General features: G+C 45.2%; 1 pseudogene; it reads right to left on the bottom strand.

Annotated features, from left to right (window-relative positions):
* LOC101997801 overlaps nt 1-17,657 on the bottom strand; it is an 82,542-nt pseudogene that overhangs the window by 44,396 nt on the left and 20,489 nt on the right.

Raw genomic sequence — 17,657 nt, 5'->3', positions numbered from 1 at the left:
TTGTAGACCAGGCTGGTCTCGAACTCACAGAGATCCGCCTGCCTCTGCCTCCCAAGTGCTGGGATTAAAGGTGCGCGCCACCATCGCCCGGCCTGAGTGGGGTTTCTTCAGGGAAGAGCGCACCTAAAGGGGATCAAAGAGAAGGAAGACAGGGGACCACAAGACTAATGGAGATTGTAGAGATTACAGGGGTATGGTCCTCTGGGGACAGTCACTTGCAGACTTTGCCCCACAGTTATCCTTCAAGTGACATGAGCAATTCCGAAAGTTTTGTCCCTAGAATTTCGTCCTAAAGTCTGAAAATATTTTTGGAATTTTTTTGGCCCACTAGTAATTGGCCTTGAGCCAATAACTCAAAAATCTGAAATTTATTGAACATATATGAGAAACAGGAAAGCAGGCAAAATATTTTCATATCTGCTGCCCTTTGTTTATTCTTATGATTGGCCTGGCACGTTGAGACACTTTGCTCAGATTAACTACCCTGATGGTACAGTTTTGGATTTTACTCCCATTTCGCGGATAAGAAAATGGGAACTTTGAGAGACTGAGTTACTAAAGTATTCAGTCCTTCTTGTCATGAGTCCACTTTGCTCTACCTTCCTTAGGTAGCTCCAAAGCAATCCTTTTTGCCGGAAGTCAACTCTCCTCATTGCTTACTGTGGGAAACTAGTATCGGGCGAAGTCTGTTCAGCACTCCATTATGGTAGGCTAAGTATCTGTAGAAAGTTAAATGTGGTATACACAGAAGTCCTTGGCATTTTAATTCCACTCTTCTGGGTCTGGTGGACTTTTTGTCCCCATTTGTCCAGCCAAAGAGACTTCTCAAGTCACTTGAATCTTTGAAAATTTTGGGATGTGGGTTAGAATTTCATTTTACTAGAACACCAGGCGCAAGGGCAAGGACAGCTTATTGCCAGTGTTGTTAATAATTGGCCACTCCACAAATGCCTAGAATTGGGATGCTGCCCCATCATCTTCCCCCACATATCACAGAACTTGGCTCTGCAGAAGCAAGGTCACACACATGCATAGTAAAGGGTAGTCCATATGTCCTGAGGAGGAAGAGCTGTTGGGGAAACCCACGTAGCATTCTCGAGGAAAGAAGCTTCAAGCTGGGGCCAGAGAGTCCAGAATATTGGTGGCAGCTTCATGGTTAGTGCTGCTCCTCATGCTGATCGAATTTCTGCCGCCAGATTGACTTAGTGGTGGAGGTAGTGGGGTCAAGCACCTGCTCCTGGTCACTCGCGTTCATTTCTGTCATTTCACTGTACCTGTCTATCCTCAAGACCATCCAGGCCGTCTCTGTTTTCTTAAGGTGTGGAGTACCTGTTTCCAAAGCTCAGTTCCCTGTGCTCCAGTGACTGAGAAAATTCTCTACACTATTATCATTCATTTTCCCCACCTTAAAAAAAAAAGCCTTGGAATCAGTTTAATCTAAAAACTATTTGAAGATAATTGTCAGACTCTACAGCAGAGACCCGAGGAGGATGGCATTTCTTAGACTGTCTCTTTTTGGAATACTTGTGCCATAATTAACCCATGCTCTACCACTGGTACCATTATTGTGTTATATCCTTTTCTTCCTATACATCCCAACTAACAGTGGAACATGTGGGAATGGAGGTGTGTGACCCTCTAGACCTTCAGCATCTCACAGCTGGAACTATCTATTACCCCCTTACATGCACAGTTAACCGGCTGATTCGGAGAGCTAATGGCAGCTACACAAACTACACCCATATGAGAGGAGGTTGGTCTGGACTTTAATCTTTAAACATTCTTCAGGAAGACTAGGTTGTGTGTGGCGTGTGTGTGTGTGTGTGTGTGTGTGTGTGTGTGTGTGTGTGTGTTTAATTCACCTGTTTTTGTTCCAGGTCCCTGGTTTGCTTTCTTCATAATTACTAGTAGAGTCCCCGACCTGTCATAAATACAATCTATCACAACCATTCTACACAATGTTCTGGTATATGCATCCACTGCTGGCTCTTTCTGTTCAGTATAGAAATAATTTATTGAAAAATATTAATTATGTATTTGTCTATGTATGGATGAGTTGAATACCTTATTAAAAAATGTCCTTGAACTGAGCTTCCAAGGTCCCAATGAGGAGCGGAAGGAGGGAGAAGATGAGCAAGGAAGTCAGGACCACGAGGGGTGCACCCACCCACTGAGACAATGGGGCTGATCTATTGGGAGCTCACCAAGGCCAGCTGGACTGTGACTGAAAAAGCATGGGATAAAACCAGACTCTCTGAACATGGCGAACAATGAGGGCTGATGAGAAGCCAAGGACAATGGCACGGGGTTTTGATCCTACTTCATGTTCTGGCTTTGTGGGAGCCTAGCCAGTTTGGATGTTTACCTTCCTAGACATGGACGGAGGGGGGCGGACCTTGGACTTTCCACAGGGCAGGGAACCCTGACTGCTCTTTGGACTGGAGAGGGAGGGGGAGAGGAGGGGGGGGGGAGGGGAAGAAGGGGGGGAGGAGGGGGAGGGAAATGGGAGGCTGGGAGGAGGCGGATACTTTTTTTTCCTTTTCTCAAAAAAAAAAATGTCCTTGAGAAGGGACTTTGTCTACACTGATAATCTATTTTGAGACAGACACAATCCATTATTTTATTTATCTTCTTCAGAACCAAGTGAGATTGGTAGGGTCGTCGTTTAACACAGGTGTTTATTAAGGTTCTGAAAAATGTCTGGAGCCACACAGCCTTTCCAAGTTCATACAAGACAACTTATCCAAGTTCATAGCACACAGCTTATCCAAGTTCATACAAGACAGCTTATCCAAGTTCATAGCACACAACTTATCCAAGTTCATACCACACAGCTTGTCCAAGTCCATAACAGCTTATCCAAGTTCATACCACACAACATATCCAAGTTCATAGTACACAATGTATCCAAGTTCATAGAACACAACTTATCCAAGTTCATACCATACAACTTATCCAAGTTCATACCACACTGATGGGGGAGAGTCTTCTGGCTTGTGTTAATTTCATTGGTTAAATAAAGAGACTGCCTTGGCCCTTTAAGAGGACAAAAATTAGATAGGTGGAGTAAACAGAACAAAAAGCTGGGAAAAAGAAGCTGAGTCAAGGAGTCACCATGATTCTCCCACTCCAGACAGATGCAGGTTAAGATCTTTCCTGGTAAGCCAGCTCGTGGAGCTACACATATTATTAGAAATGGGTTAGATCGATATGTAAGAGCTAGCCAATTAGAAACTGAAACTAATGGGCCAGGCAGTGTTTAAAAGAATACAGTTTCCGTGTAATTATTTCGGGTAAAGCTAGCCGTGTGGGCGGCTGGGTGCTGGGAACGCAGCCCTGCTGCTCATACTACAACACCACACAATGTATCCAAGTTCATAGCACACAATTTATCCAAGTTCATAGCACACAACGTATCCAAGTTCATAGCACACAACGTATCCAAGTTCATAGCACACAATGTATCACACAACTTATCCAAGTTCATACCACACAACTTATCTAAGTCCATACCACTCATGTCAGATGTGTTTGAGGTCATAGTCTAGATTTTTGCCATCCTCGGCATCTTTACTTGACTTGTAGAATTTCATGAGCTGGAGGACTCCTGTTCCTAGGCCTTTGAGTAGGTACAAAAGGCCACAGTCCATCCCTCTTGGGAGGTTAGAGCTGTTGATAAGCAAACTACAGTCCTTTGGATTTCACGTGTTATGCTGATCTAGCCTTGTCTGGGCTTTTCACAGGTGCTACCACACTGACGTCATTCTCCTCTTCACTTACACTTTTCACCAGACTTCTGTGAATTTGCTCCGTATTTCTGCTCTCTGTGCCCTATTTGTAAGTCTTTGCTGTAATGATTATTCTGTCTCTTTAAGAGACAAGCCATGCCCACTCCCTCCCCCATCCACTGAGGCAGGCAGGTCTTCCTTCCTGCTTATAGCCTTAGTCTCTCTCTTTTCTGGCTCCTTTTCATAGAGGCAGCTTTGGTCTCTCTCTCTCTCTCTCTCTCTCTCTCTCTCTCTCTCTTTCTTTTTTTTCTCTCTCTGCCTCTCTGTTCTTCTCCCGTTCTCCCTTCCCTTCCATAACCACTAATAAATATTCAACCTCACTCTGCATGATGTGCCTATCCATCTGTCACCTGCTGCTGTCAAGAGGCTGCCGCTGGGGACTTTCATAGACCTGCCACATGGTCTCCTGCCCTGTCCTTGCTTGGGACTGGTTGCTCTCGGGACCGCTGGCCCCTGCTCGCCACCACATGGCCCACTGTACTGCCTGCCACCACTTGGGGACCTGCTGCGTTTCTGCTGCCTGACGCTGCCGGGGATCCACAGCAATTTTTAATAATCCATTAAACTTGCTCCCCATAGAATAGGTGGTGTCTGGACATTTGGGCTATTCCTTCCTTTCTAGCCTAGCTATTTCCTAAATGGGTGAATGAATGCAGTGATCAGAAGGAGCTGTAACTCCAATGTTTATCCCTTTCAGGCTAGGCCTCACATCTCCCATGTAGCTAACAAAAGCACTTCACATGAACAAGGATATCTTTAGATGGTAATGGATTTAAAAACTATGGTGCAACCATTATCTCTCACTATCAGTGTCCTCCTTGACAAAATGAAAGGGTACAGGTACTGGAGAAGCACTAAGAGCCCATCCTTTTCCGTTTCACTTTCTGTCTGTGGTCCACAAATGTTCATGCATGGTTTTTACAGTCTTGATAGTATAAGAGGGGCCTTCTATATAGAACGGGTCTTAATAAATGAGCACTTTTTCTGCTCCATAATGCTTGTCATTTCTAGTGGGGAGGTCCTGGTGACCCTGCAGTTCTTCTGATGACATTTCAGAGCTACGCTTTCATCTAGTCTTTGACCTGAGTCCCACTTGTCTATACATACCTGTTCCTTGGCCATTTCCACCGCAGCCTTCCGAAGCACTACGAAAGGGATTACATGCTAAGGGGAAACCATTGTTTCCACACTTCCCAGCCTGATCTTCCTTAGCGACCACCTCCACGAAGAATGCCACACTCCTTGCGATCCACAAATGTTCTTTCTCTTTAAATAAATAAATAGATAACAACCTTTCCTTCATTTCAAGTCCTGGAAGAAATGATCCAACCAAGTCCACCCTGCCTACAGTGCTGCTTCTCCTATTGCCTGCTTTTATTAATTAATTATACTTTAATTGCTACTTGAATTCTGGATTCATGGTTCGTTCTCTCTGGCGGGAGGCAGGGATGTCCAAATGACAGGACCATATCTTACTTGGCTAAAGTATGTTCAGAAGTAGTCACACTGACTGGATGGAGGAAGAGAAGGAAGGAAGGAGGGACGAGGGGAGACCCTTCAGTAGCCTGTATGTGACTTGGTTTGGGACTGCAAAACTGGCACACTGTTACCTGTACAGGAGGGGGATCTATTCCGTAGTCCCATATTACTGTGGCTCGGCTTTCTGAGCAGAAAGGCCAGCATCTCGATCCTGAACCCCTGACCTATGTGTAGAGGTAATGGAACAATCTTAAACCCTTCTTTTGGCCCCTCCCATATCTTACTCTTTCCTGTCCTCTGGCAGTGTGGTACCGGAGGCAAAAACACGTGCAGTTGTAGAAGGGAAGCATGCGGCGAGCCAGCAAGCTTTGCTTCTCTCTCCAGTTGGCGTGTCCTGGGGTTGCAGCCTCCTGTTTCCTCTGGCCAGATGGGTACATTCAGCACTTCTTCAGCAAGTGTGGTCAGTGTCCTCTTTGGTTTATCCAAATACATAATCGGACAATAAACGATACCATGGAAAGCCCAGTGTCAGGGGTCTTTATTCCTTGCTGATTTTAAATGAAACTTGCTGCCTAGGATGAAAAGAGCCATTAGCAGGAAAGAACTTAAGCCATATTATAAGGGGGAGAAAATTGTCCTGCATTTGGTCAGTCTGACGAGGTAAAAAGGATTGTGGGGTAGGGGCAAGCTATTAAGGACGGTAAGGCTTCCTCCCACAATGAGCAGGCATGGGGTGAAGTAAAGAGCCTGTGTGGCTCTGGAAATAATGCATGAATGCATGCAAAGTGACCAGGTGTGAGGACAATTCGTTCTTCACAGTTAAAAACACTCCAAATGCCTTCATGCCTCTCCCTCTTTTTCCTAACGATGCCTCCCGTCCCTTTGATTCTCTGTCTGTGGAACGTAAAGCATATTTGAGGTGCTTAAAAGAAGCCTTCAACCACTGTTTAACAAGTCAATACTAATTATTGTTTAGCACTGGATTACGGGCCAGATCGTGGAATTAAAACAGAGCTGTTAGGACACCTTTGTACCTGGCAAAGAGTTAATGAGCGCATGCTGGGCCCTTGTGGAAGCTGCCAAGCTGGTTTACTGTTTTATTTCGGTGGAGCAGGAGCAAAAAAATCTAATAAATTGTTTTACTTTTATCTGGATGCCTCCTTCCTTCATTAGGAAAATGAGGACGCTTCATTGTAGCCTAAGTTAGAAAACTGATATGATAAAATTGACCGCTTATCCAGAAAGTAATATGATATGTACACTTGAGGAAAGCAAATAGCAGCAGATCTGGTGTGGACAAAAGGCAGTGATTGCACAGCAGAAGGTATGAGACTATGGACAGCGACTGGACATCCGTGTTGTGTGTTTGTCTCTCTCTATGTGTGTTTTAATATTTAGATAGCTTATATTTCTGAGAATGGGAGGGCAGGGTTTCTGCTCTAGATCCAGACTCTTGGGGTTTCTGGGTTAAACCTACATTGCCATGACAAATGGGGGAAGGGAAGGAAGCTGGGGCACCAGGGGTGAGTTACAAACAATCTGTTTGCTCTGATTAGATGTCCAGCTAGGGTGGTAAGTAGACTTTCCATAGCAACTCAATTCACCAGATCCCCGAGCAACTAAATGGTCACGGCTTTGGGGTCCTGCTGACTGGAGTGGGATTTGAACCAGTGACCTGTAAGCGAGAAATGCTATTTGCTATTGCTCGGTGCCTGTGCTCTTCAGGTTGACCCTTTCGCCACCCCCCACTGACTCCTCAAAATTAACATTTAGACGTGTTTGTCACTGAAATGTGGGGTGCGGATGACTGTCCTGCTCCATGTGATGGTCAGGTTCAAGGCTGATTTTAAAACGCTTCAGAGATGCTTGACAGAATGTAGTATATGTATACATTCCGGGGATTTTTGTTTTCTTCTGAGAAAACAAAGCGGGGGGAAATGGTTCATACGTATGTCAAAGGATGTCGGATATAATGGATAGCTTAAAAACTTGCTCTCCATCTCTCTGTTCCTTAAATGTGTTTTTCAGGGATAGACAGTCCTGGACGTGCTCTGGGAAAACTGGGAACACACCAAGATGTGAGTCGTATGTCCACATAATATATCCATATGGATGTGGATGTATTTCTATAACTCTCTCAGTCGTTTGTTCTAGTGTGGGATGGAGATGCAGGGATCAATTATAGATAAACAGAAGGGGACTCTCAGGATCCTCCAATTTACTGGCAGTTTCTCAAGAAGAAACACTGGCGCTGCTGTAGCTACCGGTATTTAGCTTTGCAGGATTCAGACAAGGAGCAATGCTGTAGTTGATTTATTTGGAAGCAGGAGATGGGGCCAAAGGGAAACTTTTAGTCTTCAGTATTTGCTTTCAGCCTTATAAAGTAAGCTTTCCCACCCGAGGTGTTTAATGGTGTGCTCAGTCTTTTTTTTTTTTTTTTAATAGAAGTGTGAATGGGCGCCTCAGGCTAAACTAGCCCCACCTCTCAAACTCCGAGGCTGTGGGAATGATCCCTGCCCTCCAGACCCATCCTTAATTGGCCTATAGTAAAAGAAGCAATTAAAACTAAGAGTCTGATTCATAAAATGTGAGCACAGCATTTAAATGTGTGGTTGGGAGCCTCAGGACTTCTTTTCTTCTGAGCCTACCTGTAGTGACCTCACTTTCCTCTTCTCAGGGTCCTAGCGCCCTCCATCCTTTCCTGGATCAAGGTCAGACTCAAGAGTGCTCTGGGCTGAAGCCCTGAAGTGTTAAGTTGTATTGATCTGTCAGCTTATCCCCTTCCCTGTTTCTTCCCAGGGTCAAAGCTTTAAATCACTATCAGTTTGTTGTTGTTGTTGTTTAGATGTGAGCCATTCTTATTTAACCACTTTAATATCATACCTCATTGTACATGGTATGAAAACTTAAGTTTGTGTCTATAGAGACCAACACCAAGGGAAGGTGCCAGGCCCTGCTAGAGCCAAGTTTCAGCGATGATCTGGGAAGAGGAAAGGGCCCCAGAACCCCAAGATGTTTAATTGCAATATCGGGGAAACTCTCATTTGTACAATTCCTGTTCCCATTTTGCCACAACTCCTTTCCCCTTCCTACCTACACCTCCATCTCCCAGTGCTAAGGTCTTAACGTTGCTGAAGGCAGTGGCACTCCCATTGAACATCACCCTTGGGAAGGGGTTTATAAATTTTTTCGTGATTTTTTTCTATGACAAACTCTGAGAAACAGAGAGGGTATCTAGGAGGAGACACTAATTAGGGCTTCTAAGTCATACTTTGAAAAGCCCGCCCAGAGTCTCCAGTATAGGAGCCCATTTGAGATGTCTTTTAGACAAATGCCCAACTCCAGGGAAGAATTGTAAAAATATGCGCTGGGGAATATTTTCTTAACTGTCAGGGGCGAACTAAACTGACAACTAATCACTGTGTCCAGCGCTCGGAGTTTGCTTTGTTTAATAAACAATGGTCTTTCCCTTATTAGTTCCTACTGTTTTCATCATACTGCAATCCGCGAAGTTTGCGTTTGTTCTCCAGAATGGCACACTAGGCCTCATTATCCAGGACTCTTCCTTTTAGCCTCTCACACGGGATGGGGCCGGGCTATAAGCCTCCTCAGTCCTCCACAGGACTGCATCTACACCACACCAAATACCAGGCAGCAAATGACAAAATCCAGTTCTTCTCCCAGATGGCTCCAGATGCATAGCTCTGTGTAGACAGAAACAGCCAGATGGCTGAATGGATTTCTCAGTTGCCATCTGGGTGCGTGACATGGTGGAGATGCAGCCAAAGCCTTGAGCCAAAAGAAAATGCCAGCCAAGGAGATGAGGTATTGCTACTTTTCAGGCACCTAATTCTTGCTGGGTGCTACGTGTGACCTTGGTGTAATTTATTCTCTCGGAAACAGGTCACTCCATAGGAGCAAGAACTGTCAACTCCTAGAAATAAAAGAAGGGAGGCAGACAGACCCAAAGAGACAAGGAGAGAATGTCTCATTTGCTTTCTGGCAAGGACAGGCCTTTGCCTGACAGGGTGGGAACAGTGGCACCTTTGGAGAGCCTTTTCCTTCCGGGTCTCTTGAGGTCGGAAAGCCAGAGGCATGACAAAAACACGCTGTGGAAAGGCAAACATCAAGAGGCTTACTGTCCATCACGGGCATCACTAAATCTTTCTGAACAACCCTGAGCAGTGAATTATGGCAGCATGGAATTGACTTACAGTTTATTTCTAGTAACAGGCAGTTACTATGTCAAACCCGAAACCATTCAGAAAGGCCTATAAAAATATATGACAGAGTAACAGGCTACCTCTCTCTCTTTTTAGCATGTTTATGAGTTTAAACTGCATTGAGCTTGTGTTTATAGAAATGAATACAGGGATTTCTTATGTTCTCTCTCTCTCTCTCCGCTGGCTGTGACCATGGAGTGGTATCCAAGACTTTGGAATGTTTGAACTCCCAACTGGAGTCACCGTTGGCTGAGAAGAGGCAATTTTATTGATGAACACACAACTTGGGTTTTCCGGGGAGGTTGAAGTTTCTTTTGTGGGAGAGCGGGATAGTTAAGTGACAGTTGTAAGAGGAAACCGTTTGCAGGTTACCTTTCACCCACTTCCCCCCCCCCCAGCACCCCATGCCACTTACTGAGAAACTAATTGCCGCCTGAGTGGGGCCACAGGACAAATGCTGCAGCAATCCGGGCATAATGCGACACCAAATATAATAAGGTAACATATTGTTAAAAGTCAGTACCCCGAGCCTAACAATACGGTGTCACAGACTCATAAGCGTGTAACCATACAATACATAATTGTCATTCTGCAGAGAAAAGATCTAATTTTGATAATGCATATTGAGATTGGTTGTGCGCAGAGTGCCTATGGCTCCAGAAGGTTTGACAGTCCTGAATATCACATAATAGCGTGTAGCCAAGGAACATGGGGTGAAGGCAAGGGGAAGAAAGACTATTCCAGAACGCAAGCCCTCCCACTCACAGCTTTAATTTGAAAAGAACACGGTTCTGTTCAGACAATGAACATTTTCCCCCTGAGAAGAGTGATTTGCTCTCTGGTTCCCAAATAAGGAATGCACGCACGTGGACTCAAGGTTCCTTCTCTCTCAGGTTCCCAGAATGGTCGCATGTGCGTGGACTTGAAGTTCCTTCTTTTCTTTGGGGTACTGGACACTCTTTGGCAGATTGAAATACTCCAGAGGCTTCGACTCATAAGAACTTGGGTTTGGGTTTAAATTCTAAAGAAATTAAGCCAAAGCAAGTAAATTTTGAAGTATTCCATTTGCTTTGGCTCATATTTCCTCGATCCTAGGAAATACTTCCAAGGCAGTTTGAGATACCTATGGTCAGCATGCTTCTTGCAATCTATTGCACAATTAGCATATGTTCTTTACTCTTTCTTCCTAAAAAGCCGCTTCGGAAGCAAGTAAATCCTTTCTAGCCAGTGCTGACTTCAAGTTGAAGGTGTCTTGTAGTGTAACAGGCTGCTGGCTAACACCGCAACATCTGTGGTATCATGAACGTCACAGAAGCCCTTTGCACTTGACTTCTCATGTGAAGCTGGCAGAGGGGTTGAACTTATTCCTGCTTTATATACAAGGAAACAATTAGCCATTGAGCTCTCTTTCCCTCTGTAGCTTAGGATATAGCCATCCTAGACTAGATTACCCCAAGGGCAGCTGTAGAGGAAGGAGAGAGAGCCTGTTCTCATACTTGGAACTTCGCTGGCATTCACTGAAATGACTCACCAGCGCTTGGAGTCTGCTAGTGCCAAAAAAACTGCCCTGGCTAGTTTAGATGCAGCTCTTCCCTTCGGAAGATGTGAGCATCTCTCACCTCCATCACTCACGGGAGGTTGCTTTCCCAACAGGTTCCTGACCACATGCTTCCTAGGTGAGACCTTCTTGAGGGGAAGATGTTTCTTCTTATCTCCGCTCTCAAGGCACCAAGCCTCAACAGAGTCTATGGAGATTAAATATGTGTGGAACAAGGGCACAGCATTAAGAAAAAAAATCAGACCACTGTTTTTTAAAGACTGTGAGGATTCTTGACATCACGAGCTTGCTTCTTAAGTGCATCTCACCACTTAGGACAGATTATCTCTGGAGGTTTATCCACTTACTCATTTCTTCATCAACTTTTTATTACATGTGGTACCATCCTTTGGAACATAGAGACAAATAAGAAATCAAGCCTGCATCTTTCAAGAGATAATTAGACGAAAGCACACTGGTGTAACTTTAGAAGAGACAGTGGATGTGTGAGGCTTATCCAAGATGATGGGTGATTATTTTATTATCATTTAATAGTTATCACCTAAGACAGAGCATTTCCATTGGTTTGGGAATGCAGAGAAGGGAAACCGTCAACACAAATCACTGGGGAATGCTGTGTGTGTGGTCTTCTTCACGTGGAAACGAGGAAGGACATTCCAGGTGGGGAGCCAGCAGAACAAAATGAGTTCTCATGCTGCAACTTATCCCCTTCCAGCAGAAGCAGGAATGCCTGTGCAGGAGCCACCGTACCTTTAAGATCTGCCCCCCAAAACCTGATAGAATCACATGGTCATTGAAATATGAGATTGAAGAAAAAAGTGGAATAAATTATGGTTTAAAAACTGCAATTATTGGAAGCAGATTTTAAGGGATAGTAACTGAATGGCTGACATGGTAGGGTGTCATCAAAGGTGCGTGTGATACTTAGAAAGAAGTGTGTGCGTGTGTGTGTGTGTGCGTGCGTGCGTGCGTGTGTGTGCGTGTGTATGTGTGCGTGTGTGTGCGTGTGTGCGTGCGTGTGTGTGTGCGTGTGTGTGTGTACATGTGTGTGTGCGTGTGTGCGTGCGTGTGTGCGTGCGTGCGTGCGTGTGTGTGTGTGTGTGTATGTGTGTGTCCAACAGTGTTCAAAAGCAGAACTCATGGAAGACGGAACCCAGCCAGGGAACAAAGGGCCTCCAGAGACAGCAGGCCAGATAAATCCAGTCTCCATGAGGAGCAGGGAACCATCTCTCCAGTCCCTCTCCCAGGCGGGGTGATATTGACGTTCTCTTTCATGTACTAACTCCATAAATCCCTCTAACATTCCAGCAAGGGAGGTGCTATTATGTCTACTTCACATGTGAGCGAAATGAGGTGCAAAGAATTTAAGTGACTCCCTCCAAATTGGAGAACCAGGTTTCACATTGGGTTTTATCCAAAGAATTGTTCAAGCCTTAAACCTATGCTTTCCTCCCTCCACCAACAGCATTGCATTGGCGTGTCTGATCATTGCCTGTTGTTCAGGAGATTAGAGCCTGGAAGACAGTAAATACCCACCACCCACATTGCCCACACACTTCCAGCACTGGCCCACCTGGCTCTTACCTCCGTCACTGAAACGGGAAGCACTGTGCAGGACGGAAAAGCAAGTCTCTCTCTGAAGGACACAGCTCGGATGACCCTGGCTATCTTGGTGCCATTCTTCCTCTGGCCTCGATCTTACGTCAGTAGGAGTGAGAAGCCCCTGGTTCGTAGTCATTGAGCAAGGTTTGCTCTCACTTGATTTTGAGCACACACCTCATAGGCTGCACCTGAAAGAGGGGCCTTACTCATACACCCCTAAGGGCTCCATCTCTTATGATCCATGTTAGACCTCTTTATCCTCCTCAAGGATGGATTTTAAAATCAAGGCAGCAAAGCCATAATCTTCCCCTGGAGGCTTGCATAGTTTTTCTCAACATCTTCCATATTATGTGGCAAATATGAAATTATATATATACACACACAAGCACACACACACATTATAAATACACACACACACACACATCTATGACTGTGGAACGGGGATCTGGTCCCACATGTTTTTCCCTAGGCTACACCCATGACCCATATAAAGCATACCTGTTTGCTCTGGGTTGGAAAGGGTCAGGCCATTGATTATCTTTCTCAGTAATAGATTTCTAATCAGAGGACAGCATAGACTTTGGCTTAAAATAGTATTTGTGGAATGTGGGTGGGACCTATATTTAAATCACACAGTAAACATGTTCTTTTGGCTTTGCCTTGATAAGGCATAATGGCAGGATTTTACCTGCAGAGTGTGGTGAAAAGTCTACATTTGACTCCTTTGCCAATCTGATGTCCTGGCAGAATGTACCCCTGACCTGGGCCGTCAGGCACAGTGGCCAATGAAAACTCTAAGCCGTGGGACTGTATTCGGTGAGCGCTATATGCAAAGTACCAGGCTTTCATATGAAATTTACTCCGCACGAGAACCTGCTTTATTCCTGTTTACAGATGGATATACCAAAGTGCAGATGGACAGATGAAATGGCTTGTTTAAAGCCACATGGCGACTGAATGTCGAGCGTCTCAGACAAGTATCAAAATGCTAGACTGCCAGAATGCTTAGAGAAATCGTCCAATCCAGAAGGAAAATAGATAGATGCTTCAGCGGTATCTGCTCCCACTGGCTCTAGAGAACAACTCCTCAGAAGGACCGACAGGGGGAGAGGGGAGAGACTGTTTTGAGTAGTTAGTGAACGCCTTTGCACCTTTAAGTAGCAAAGGACCATTATTCATGATTACCATACGTAGCAAATGGCACGCAGATTATTCTGAACCGCAGATAAACAATAAATATTTTCAGTATAGCTGTGTCGTAAATACCGTGTACAATCTAGTTATACCACAGAATGATCTGTTGTTTGTGTAAAATTGCAGCTGACCTGTGAGTCCTGTGCCTTACCTGTCAGCGGCGGGGCTGAGGCTGTCTGTTGGTAGATAGGGGTTTCCTTGAACACCCCTGACTCCTTGATAGCACCACACAAAGGCGAGTGCTATTAAAATGCAAAATAAATAATTATAACTCTAAAATCACAGGAGGCAAGAGAACAGTGGAGAATTGTCCCCGCTTTGCTGTGTTCTTTGTTAGACAGTGGCTGCGTTCACAGCAAGAATACAGTAGGGTTTTGTGTCTTGTCTACAAGACACACCAGAGGAAGCCACTGTGGCCAGAAGCTCGGTTCAGTGAAAATATGGAAAATAAAAAGAGATGCCAAGGATGGGCTCCCCAGACACGGACTTTTTTTTTTTTTTTTTAGTGGCAGTGAAGAGAGGACATTGGACAACCGGAAAGAGATGTTCCAAAGCCTAGCAAAGCAGGCATGAGTAGGTGGGACAGACTGACAACTTCTCCTGTAGAGAAGCAACAGACTGATAATACCTGCAGGACCGCTATGGATAGAAAAAGAGTAAGCTGGCTTGAAAACTGGTCAGAACGATACACTGTATTTAGTATCAAGTAATGAATTGCCTGGGGTTGCATCACCCCCACACACACATACACATGAGCACACAGACACACACAGACACAAACACGCAGTCACATAGACACATACACACACACATACAGATTCAAGCTCGTTCAGAAGCTGTGGGTATAACCTTGATTTCAGACAAGATCTTTGAAGACATGATCTAGTGAAAATGACGTCACAGAGAGACAGAGATGTCAAACAAGGTCCTGTATGATTGGAAGCTGTAAAAGAAGAACGAAGTTTGGGTCTACAGACACTGACACAGGGAGAAACACGGAGATGAAGTCAGAAGTTGAAGGGATGGGTCTATAAGACATGCCCTGCCATGGATTTCTAGCTCTCAGAAACTGAAGGAGATAAATGAAGTTTGACTCTACATTACAATTTAAATGAAATATCCCCTCTAGGTTTCTGTGTCTGAACATTTGGTCCCCAGCTGGTGGCGCTGTTTGGAGCATCTTCACTCCTAGAGACCTAGCTAGAGGAAGTGACGCCTGAGGGCTACTCCCTAAGTTCTAGCATAAGCTATCTGCATTAGCAGTGTGACAAACCTTTGTCCTTGCAGCCACAGCTGCCATGTCCTCCCACCAGGATAAACTGTATCCTTTGTACTGTGAGCTAAAGTGAACCTTTCCTCCCTTAGGTGGCTTCTGTTAGGTGTTTTTATCACCGTGATGGAGGAAGGACTTTGGTTGAACCTCTCTGAAACTGTGAGTTGTAAGCTACCCAGTTTATGATAATTGGTTGCCACAGCGCCAGGAGAGGGGCACAATTGTGCAGCACATTCCAAGTCACCGTATATTGTTAGACACAAAAAGTTCAAATGCAATTGCAGAACATTAGCGGGAAAGGACAATTCATTAAAGTTCCCATTTTAATTAGTCCCTAAAGCAGACATAAACAGAAAGGACATGGTTGCGAAGCCTTTCCTGTAAAGGGTCGCGGTAAATATTTTAGACTTGGCTGGCAGTGGGTTCTCTGCAGCAGTTGTTCAATGCTGCCATTGTGGGGAGAAAGCAGTGGCGGTCCATATATAAACAAAGGGGTGTGGCTGTGCCCAATAAAGTTTTATTTATAAAACATGGTAGTCTGGTGGAATGGACTTGTCCCCTCAGGCTGTCATTTTCTGACCTGTGATGATAAACAAGGTCTTTGGAGACGAATCTTGACCTACATAGATGTGGGGGTTGGCAGAGGTGCACACCTCTGGTCCTGCTGTTTGAAACTCTGCCTCCTGTCCTTGTCTGCTCACAGAAGTGGTGGCGTTGACGTCTTAGAAGTGGTATTTTCTCATATCTGGTGCCATCTCAGTGTGCTTTCTGGTGTTTTGCTTTTTCCAGACACCTCTCAAAAGTTTGCAATCACTGTGGAGGATGTGTTCTTTTCTACCATATTCAGGAACAGGACGGGAGACAATCAAGGAAGCCTCTGGCCTCACCTCATTTGAGTCCTGTGTGGTGATTCTCAGCTGAATGCCCACCTCAGGAGCTAGGCATGTTTCTGAAACTTTTGGGTTCATCCCAAAAGGCAGATCCACTGTCCAGTGAGAAAGACTGTTGTTTTTCTCCAATGGATGCTAACGGGTCTGATAAACCATCTAGAAGAGGAATCCCATGCTCGTGTTCTGGCAGCATCTCCTGAACAGTGCTCCACTCTGGGGAAAGCTTGGAGCCCTAGCTGCATGTACAAGTGGTCCTGGACTTCTTCAAAGGTCCTTTCCACCATCTCCAAACTTGCTTTACTCAACTGTTAGCATTGGAGGCATACACAAACGTCAGTGATTTAGGCAATCAGGTGTTCCAGAGATTTGGGGCTCCCTGCAACATCTATCAGTGTATCCGCCACCTCTACTTAGCCAGATAACCAACACCTCTGCGTGGCGGTACCTCTGGGACTGAGCCTGGGAAGCACCGGACTGCCAGGCCTCTGTCCTGGCCTTCAGAGGAGCAGCTGCGCGTGTTGTGGATATCGGTGTTGCTGAGAGGAAGGAGCTGGCTTCCCTGCTTACTGCTGTAGGCGTGGGTCTCAGAGGAGCCCTTCCAGCTGATCCTGCAGGATATTTTCTTACCCTCTCCATTTTAGAGTGTTAGTTTCCCGCTCACCATTGTGTTCTGTCTTGTTAGAGGGCTGCTGAGGGTGTGAGACCAGATAGCGTCCGCCAAAGACTCACTCATGGCTGTCAGGTGTCATTTGACCTCATCTTTTGAGGTGCTGGAGGAAGGAATACCAGACGTCTTTAGAAAGCATAGTCTCAGCCGGACATAGGCAGTGGTCTTCTGACAGGACATTCATAATTCTAGCTTTAAAATGGTGGACATAAGCAATGTATTTTGATTCATATTTTATAGTTATGTTAATTATACTGCATGTAAACAAATGACTAATTCTGATGATCGTATTATTTTCAAAACTCCCATGGAATAATCTCTTTATATGTGGAGAGGAGATGTATTCCAGGCTTGACAAATGAATGTTCCTCGGTAGTAATCCAACCACAATGATATCTTCAAGCCCTGCGGTTTTGCCCCGCTTCTGAGCTGACCCCCTTGGCCAGCTGAGAGCTGCCTATTAACAAAATAATTTGAGTGCTTTGAGTCATATTTATCGGCTGTTTAAGGACCAGCATCTCTGGCATTCTCTACGACACCATCTGAACCATTCCTGCGCAGACTGATAGCTCAGTGTTGGGAGTGTGTGGCTTGGTGGATTCCACTCCTCCAAGGTGAGTGTCATTACTTTTTCTTGTTATAACATTTAGATTTACAGACAGTCATGGCAAAATACACATACTGTTCCCATGACTGAAAATAGAGCTCCCGTGTGCTGGAAGTACTTAAGAACAGGACCTTTGAGTGGAATTTCATAGGTGACGGGGAGAAAAGCAGCGTGAGGGAGGAAGGGAGAGGCAAGGCCCATCAGTTGGAACTGGAGTGGCAGAAATTGTTGGGTCTAGAGTGGTCTACAAAGGTCCACAGGATGCAAGTTTGGACCCTGGATTGAACTTTGGGGAAGAGAGCCTATAGGAGAGTCTTCTTGACCTTGGCATGTTTTGGGAGGGGGTATTGCCCTGGTCTCTCTTCTCTCTTTGCCA

This window comes from Microtus ochrogaster, unplaced genomic scaffold (assembly GCF_000317375.1).
Source record: "Microtus ochrogaster isolate Prairie Vole_2 unplaced genomic scaffold, MicOch1.0 UNK22, whole genome shotgun sequence".
Classification (NCBI taxonomy): Eukaryota; Metazoa; Chordata; class Mammalia; order Rodentia; family Cricetidae; genus Microtus; species Microtus ochrogaster.
Note: the sequence above shows the minus strand (reverse complement) of the source record. Positions and strands in the feature narration are given on the sequence as shown.